Source organism: Ruditapes philippinarum, unplaced genomic scaffold (assembly GCF_026571515.1).
Source record: "Ruditapes philippinarum isolate M1 unplaced genomic scaffold, ASM2657151v2 ctg9174_1_1_1_1, whole genome shotgun sequence".
Classification (NCBI taxonomy): domain Eukaryota; kingdom Metazoa; phylum Mollusca; class Bivalvia; order Venerida; family Veneridae; genus Ruditapes; species Ruditapes philippinarum.
In genome coordinates, this window is record NW_026866463.1 from 1 (window position 1) to 8364 (window position 8364).

The 8364-nt window shown below is 33.0% G+C and overlaps 1 long non-coding RNA gene across 3 annotated transcripts; it reads right to left on the reverse strand.

Moving 5' to 3' along the window:
• Positions 1-5211: 5211 nt before the first annotated feature.
• LOC132732566 (uncharacterized) lies at positions 5212-7689 on the reverse strand. 3 transcript variants are annotated; one of them, XR_009626067.1, is made up of 3 exons: positions 7579-7689; positions 6988-7098; positions 5212-5316 (listed from the first exon to the last, which is right to left on the reverse strand). It is a non-coding gene; the product is annotated as an uncharacterized LOC132732566 (long non-coding RNA). The 3 variants fall into 3 exon arrangements; XR_009626069.1 differs by lacking the exon at positions 7579-7689 and adding an exon at positions 7404-7422; XR_009626068.1 differs by lacking the exon at positions 7579-7689 and adding an exon at positions 7374-7392.
• Positions 7690-8364: the final 675 nt, after the last annotated feature.

Here is an 8364-nt window from a genome sequence, read left to right on the forward strand (position 1 = left end):
TATCTCAAAGAATCCTCACATATTTTTGTAAAATACCCTTAATTGGATACACTAGTTTTAGTTAATAATTTAATAACTTGAAAAACTTCCCAAACAATATTTATAATAAGTGTGTAGGGCCTACAAGCTGTCTCTTTCAAAAAAGTCTAGTGATTTGAAGTTCAAACAACTGTAAAGTGACCTCACAAGTAAACGGACAACCGGTTATTTAGATTATGCAAACACACCTACAGTGAGGAAAATAATGCAAGGGAACCTTACTCGCTTACTGGTGTCTAAATATTGAAATTCTTAAATAATGTATTCACACCAAATATTCCCTATTTTTTTTGTACTAGGATGGTTCAAGCGAAAATTGCTTTAAAAAAATATACATACCTAAAAGGAAACTCTATTTCATGTGAGTCCCACTCCCATCCATTAAAATCTCTTCAATTACTCATGATCTTTACTGAAATATTTTATTGTATTTCAGTCTGAGTCCCTGTTTTGAAGTCATAGCGGTCTGTCACTGAAGTATTTACTGTGATAAGACTATAAGGCAGTTGAGCCACTAGAGTCTAAGACTACATGTTTCTGAAAAATTAAGACCATTACATCTAAATCAAAGTATTAAAAAAAGAACAATATTACAAAATCAAAGCACAGAAGGTGCTGAATTTGTTTGGGTCTCAGAATGTAAGAAAGGTGCAGGTTGTGAGATTATATGTATAGTGCCACCAATGCTTTCCAGCGTTTTAATTGTAGTAAATTGGCTATAAGACTAATTGCAACACTGATATTCAATCCAATGTTTATGTGACTTTAACAATTTGAAAAAAAAAGAGTTACCTTTACTGGGATTTGAACTCCAGACCTCTCGCTTCCTAAGCGAGCCCGAAAACCCTTCAGCCATGGTGAATTTATATGTGAACGGGCTGAAGAAAACCATATTATTCTAAATTAGGGCTTGTTACGACTTTAACTGTTGTTTAACACAGATGTAAATAATCCTGGAGCTTACTATAAGCATTTATATTTATAAAAAATCAAAGTGCTGCAAGTTCTGTGGTATTTTCTGATCTTTGCAATCTAAATCGTACTGTATATCTGTATGCATTTTCCTGTATAGGTTTATTTTTATGTATTATAATTCATTTTGCAAGGCACCAGAGTTTGATACATACGGAATTCTGCATTACTAGAGTTGCATCAAAAAATTATTTATGTTCATTTTTTACGACAGTCACACTTTATCCTTGCATATCATGGCTACTTCCTTAACAAAAACACTTAAAAAAGAATTTATCAGAAAAAAAATTTTCTCGACTGGGATTCGAACTCGAGACCTCTCACTCACTAAGCGAGCGCGTTACCACTGTACCACGGAGAAGTTATACTCAGATGGTCTGAATAATATCAAGTCATTCTAAATTGAGAACTTCCATTGCATTTCGGGTTTGTAATCCTTATTAATTTCGAGGTATTTTGTTCAGGGAAAACCTGTTGTTTAAAATTGAAGTAAATATTTTAGCGAAAATCCTCTCGCCCAAACAGTCCGACATGTAGAATCTATATATTCCACTACTCGGTTTGTGTAGTATTCGGTGATAAATAGTATTTTCATTGATAAAATCATATTCATCCGCGTAATTTGTGATTGTGCATTTATTGACAATTCTATAAGCCAACGCTATTGTTTAACTTTAAATGCGTTGTAATTTGTTGGATACTTGTAACAAAATAAAATATTTCTTTCTTTTAAATCGCTAGTTTTAAGCTGTTTTGAGAACTACTTGTTGTTAGGTTTGTTGTAAACTTCTGTGTCAGAGATTGAATGTCCGCTTTGTATTTAGTTATTTTCGATCAGAAAATACAATAAAACAATATTAGAAACCTTCGACCATTCGGGAATTACTGTGCTTGAAAATTGATGCGCCTGTCTTTGACCATCTTTACGCAGTGATCTCCCCTGAATTTTTCGGCTTTAGTGTACATACAAAAGGGAAGTAACCGCTTCAAAAAAGTGGACTACTTTCGGCATTTGCAATTAAGAACATTATACTCTGAAATTTCGCTACCATTATTTGTTTGGTCTGACGACCCAAACAAATAAAAATGATTTTTTTATTTAAATATTTTGATATTAGATCTATATTGCAATTTTCATGAATAACAAGATTAAACATATTTTAGGTAAAATCAATCGGACAACTCAAGATTTAATTCTATCTAGATTTCTATATTGTAAATAAATTACAAAATTTAAGAAGTTATATATAGATCTACAGAAGTCAGTTAATTTACTCACCTAGTCTTTAAGAAACATCCCGCATGTCTACGGCAAATTTAAACGAGACCTCTTGTAACAGTTAATTTACCCGTTTAAACCTCAGCTTTGCGTGTCTTTAAACTACACAGGCACCCGCTCGAAGTTCAAAGAGTTTCGGCGGCAACGGACAAATCGATACGCTTACACGGGGGAGTCAGGTACTCCGTATGCAGGACACAATTTTCGTGAAAGCATTTTCGTTTATCTGTGACTTAAAAATACCTTTTGTCCCAGGTTTTATAGGATAATTAAATTATCCTTTCCATCAGTTATAAATAATTGAAATGTTGATTCATCAGAAATATCATTAAAACGTTTACACACTGGCATCGAGCTGGACACCCCTTCAATGGCGTGAAAATGAAGTCGTCCACTTTTGCGTCATCAACTGCATTGACCCCGTTGTGTGATTACCGTGGAAAGTTAAATATTCGGTCATCCAAAAGGTTTTGTGCCGGAGATAGTAAACTTCAAAAGGGATATTTGTGATGTGGAAGGGGAAATGAACGAACACGGATACATTTTGCAGTTTTTGGTGAGTTTTTTTCTTAGTCTATAAACAAATTGGAAATCATCTGGATTAGACCAGTTTTTATATAATTTTCAGAAGTAAAACCTGTAGATCTAGCAGTATATTGTATCGGCTATCTACTAGATCTATACTGTTTATATAATAGATCTACATAAAAGAATACGGAATAAATCTTGTAAATAATATAGTGGTTGGGTTGGGGCACAGGGATAAGATGTTTTCCCCTACTACTGCTAAACCAAAATCAATTACTAGAGGTTTTTTTTTGGAGTGTAGGACAAAAGCCCCCCCCCCCGGACGAAAGCCCCCCCCCCCTTCTAAAAAAATGACAAGGTGGACAAAAGCCCCCATAAAATTTACACATAGGACAAAAGCCCCCCCCCCCATCAAAAATACAGGTAGGACAAAAGCCCCCCCCCCCAGTACAGCAAACAAAAGCCCCCCTAAGGTTTATAGACCAGACTGATAACTATCTTTTATCACATGCCCAGTGTTAGGGAACTTGGGTTATACTTCAAATAAATCTGGACAAGTATGCGCCTTCCACTTTTATTTCCTTGATAAGCATTGATAAATGATTCTCTGAAAATATTCATTTACATTAATTTTGTACTGTACAATATATAATAAACATCAAAACATTCATATCATCAATGAATTATATACGAATTACACAATAAATCAAATTAGAACTTTTGTACCTTTAAATTTAAATCTTAATGTAAATTATCTTTTAAAACAATTGCATTTGACTTGTCTCAATACATCAAGTTCTGGAATTAAACGGTAACAAGACAACTCACCCCCCAGACGATTCACCCCTCAAAAAAGCAAGACAACTCACCCCTCAAGACAGTTCACCCCTCAAAATAGATAAGACAATTCACCCCTCATAAATGATAATCATGTTTATGGGTAAAAAAGATTTAAAAAGTCGGTATATTTATTTATTTATTTATTATGTCATATTTACAAAACATAACAGCACAGTCATATACCATGATGTTTACAACAAATATATAATTTTATTTAATCAAATCAAATAGCACATAATCTATATTGAGGGAATTGCCCATAATATTAATCTTGATATTTTTATGCAAACATGTACAACTGTTTAATTATTCTTATCACCTTATCATTGCTTGATTACGATCAACGGAAGTGTAAAAGGGATTAAGGCCTATTGATAATCATTAATTAATTCCTTTCAAAATGAAAGGGATTAAAGAGCAAATGATTATCACATGTTAATATCTTTGATATGTCCTGGGATGTACGTATCGTATGTTCCAGATATGTCATCTTATAATAGCATCACTAGCACTTAAACAAATTAAGACAAATATGGTGAATTTGTAATTTTTATAGTTTGTATGTAAATAATATGTAAAAATATAATCACATAGTAACAAATATTATTTTTTAAGTAAAAAATTATTATAATTAATTTAAATATGACTAATTTATAAATATCAATTTAGTAAAGAAACACAACAAATTTGTTTATTGCATCTTCTAATTTTAAGATAAATTTCATCAAAATTAAAGTTAAGAAAATGGGGGGTGAATTGTCTGTGTCAAAAATCCAATAATGTGGGGTGAACTGTCTGATGGGTGAATTGTCTGGAAAAAAATGGCTTAGGGTGAATCGTCTGGGGGTGAGTTGTCTGTAAGCCTGACGAGATTCTCAATAACAATGTTTCATGGACTGGGGGGGGGGGGCTTTGTCCTACCTGTATTTTTTGATGGGGGGGGGGGGGGGGGGGGGGGGCTTTTGTCCTATGTGTATATTTCATGGGGGTGGGGGGCTTTTGTCCACCTTGTCATTTTTAGATGGGGGGGGGGCTTTTGTCCGCATATTTAGAGCTGTCATCGATAGAAGCGATATCGATGTATCATTGATATTTTTTTGTCGATCGATTATCGATTCAAATTTTAAAAAATCGATACTTTCACTAATTATTAAAAGTCTAGAAAATACTATAGTATATAGCCCATACAGAACATTAAAATAGTTTGTTTCAAGTACCTGTGGAAACGACGAAAATTAACTCAAAACATAAACGGAAACAGGTGCCCTGTCAAAAGGACATGTCTAAAACTATACCGTGACTACTAAATGGACAGCTACTGTATGGTAGCTGTATTTGCACTTCAGAAAAAACATATTTCTCTGTGTTGAAAATTATATAAACAAAACAATCCAATTTTAAAAAATAATTTGAAAATAAAAATCCAATAGATCTAAATCAATTATCATTATACTTAATTTAAACTGTCTTGATCTGAGATTCATCATTCACAATTGTCTACATTTTAGTCTATGCCCATATCTTAGCAACACTTAAAAATGGCTGAAAACATTAAAATTGTTGGGGCAAAGGGGGCAATACACAGTTTTCAAGGCTTCTCGGCAAACAACTGACTGCGCCACAATCAAAACCTCACACACAAGTCTGTAATCACACACCTGAAATAAATGCATTTCATATTTAACATATACATATGTATCTCACAGCAACCAATTAAAAATACATGTCCACCTTCTAGTTTTCTGGCACATAGCCCTGTGTTTTTCATTGTTTTGGTCGCGAAAATCAACGACAAAAATAGCGGATTACCCCTATTCGCAAAATACAACAATATATTAACGTCAAAAGATTAAATCACAAGCTATAGTGATTCTTCCTTCTTAAACAATGCACAATCTGAAAATAACATCCAAACGGGGAGTCATGCACCTACTTTTTTCACTATTTTAAGTCTTCTGCATACCCTTTAAATTGAAGAGCTGATTCACCGCCTAGCTCCAAAAACCACATGTTCGCATCCGACAGGTGCTCTCTCAAAAAAGCAAGGGTTAACGCCACTAAATTCAATTTTACTAAATAACTGAAACACAATACTAGTCATTAAAACTTGAAATATAGCAACTATAAACATTTAGAACCTCAAATATCCACTTCCATTTCAAAATTGTCTCTTATTTGTAAATTCCACCCTGGCCAATTCGAAACTAAACAGCCGAAACTGTGTACTGCCTCCTTAAAGCACAACAAAACATTTTTAAAACCACAATTTTGACCTTCATTTCTATAATTTGATCAATTTGAATGAAATTTACCACTGAATTATATAAGGGCACTACATGCTTCAGCAAATATTGCCAATAAAAAAAGGTCATGAATGCTGAGAATTTACCTTAACATTACCCATTTTTTAATGACAAAACAAGAAGTATTTCAAAGTCCACAAAACACATGATTATGATGCATTTACAATTCTACTAACATTCTTTCATGCTAAGCATATATTCAGGCATATTTTCAATCCATTTTAAGATGTGCCAACTTCTCTCCTGCTCCAATTTCTGCTCTAGAGCATGTGTTGTATCAAGATTTTCAATGTTCAGTTATTCCGCAAAAAAGCTGCCATGCTAGAATTTCGAGCTACAGACAATGAAAAATTGTCATTCTTTGAAAGAAATCTGCTTCAAGATACATAGCAAAATGACATTTCAAGGATTTAAAAGTGAAACTGATTTACATAATGCTAATTTATGACATTGCGAAAGGAAAATTGATTGCGATGTGTTTCGCGTTTGAGCAAAATCAGCTGTTTTATGTTTATTCTTGACCGTCCCTTCAAAATCTGCTTATCAAAGTTAAAAAAACTGTCAGATAGATCAAAATTGATATTTATTCAAGTATTTAGGCTATTTCAACCATTTATGACCACTCCCAGTATGAAACAGTTCTGAAAAACATGTTCAGAAATTACTTTAAAAAATGGACTGGTCTCGAAAAAAATGCCCGATCCGAGGCCTTCATTTGAACTAAAATGGTTGGAATCGATGCGATAGTCCAAAAATTTATACGAAAATTGCTTATTTCTATCATTTGATGCTCCTAGAACCACTATGTTAGAGAAAATGACTCAGGTGAGCTTAAATGTGAAGATGAATAGCTCACCAAACACTTAAATGCATGATTTTTAACTGTCAATGAAGAATTACCTCCCCTTGATTTTGCTCTCTAATATAGACATGAGGCAAAATATGCACTTTAAAAGCTCATATTTCACCATTGCCACAGCTTTGGGTCAATATAAACATGTAATTATGATATTAAAAAGTACTTACAAAAAATCAAATTTTGCTCTTAAGGGGGCAATACACAGTTTTCAAGGCTTCTCGGCAAACAACTGACTGCGCCACAATCAAAACCTCACACACAAGTCTGTAATCACACACCTGAAATAAATGCATTTCATATTTAACATATATATATGTATCTCACAGCAAACAATTAAAAATACATGTCCACCTTCTAGTTTTCTGGCACACAGCCCTGTGTTTTTCATTGTTTTGGTCGCGAAAATCAACGACAAAATAAGCGGATTACCCCTATTCGCAAAATACAACAATATATTAACGTCAAAAGATTAAATCACAAGCTATAGTGATTCTTCCTTCTTAAACAATGCACAATCTGAAAATAACATACAAACGGGGAGTCATGCACCTACTTTTTTCACTATTTCAAGTCTTCTGCATACCCTTTAAATTGAAGAGCTGATTCACCGCCTAGCTCCAAAAACCACATGTTCGCATCCGACAGGTGCTCTCTCAAAAAAGCAAGGGTTAACACCACTAAATTCAATTTTACTAAATAACTGAAACACAATACTAGTCATTGAAACTTGAAATATAGTAACTATAAACATTTAGAACCTCAAATATCCACTTCAATTTCAAAACTGTCTCTTATTTGTAAATTCCACCCTGGCCAATTCGAAACTAAACAGCCGAAACTGTGTACTGCCTCCAAAAAGAAGGCTAAAATTTCAAAGCCAATTCCCATTTGGGAACATTTTGGGTTTGTTGATGAAAAAGGGGTTGTTAACTCAAAATTAGTCCCAAGTTAGATTCGTTGTATGACTGCCATTTTACTCAGCGGCAATACATTTAACTTGAGTCGTAAACAATGATTGGGGCAAGGTTAACAGGACCGATTGTAAAAACAATATAATCAGTAGGCTATTACTTAACAATAAAATAATTTAGAAAATTCCTAACATTTTATGATTTACAAAATAAATAAATAAATATGTAGATCTATATAAATAAAATAAATAATTATTCTAACTTTGTCAAGTAAAAGCGTAACAATGGTTTACAAATCCTTGTTCTGAATGAACAATAAAATTACAAAAATGTCATAAAAAGTCAATAAAATTGTATTTCAATTTGATAAATTCATATTAAATTACAGTTATTTCCAGAAATGTATATTTTCAAAATCAAATTCCTTTGCATCCTTATTATCAACTGTGTTTTTGTACCCACTGTGTTCAAGTGTCAATACTTTATGACTTCAGTCACTATTATTTAACACCTACATACAAAAATCATGCACAAATTTGAATTTTTTTATGTAATATTTATGTTTTTCTACTCTAGTCATGTAAACTAGTCATTCTAGTTAATATACATTTAAGTTTGAACTCTGTATATAGT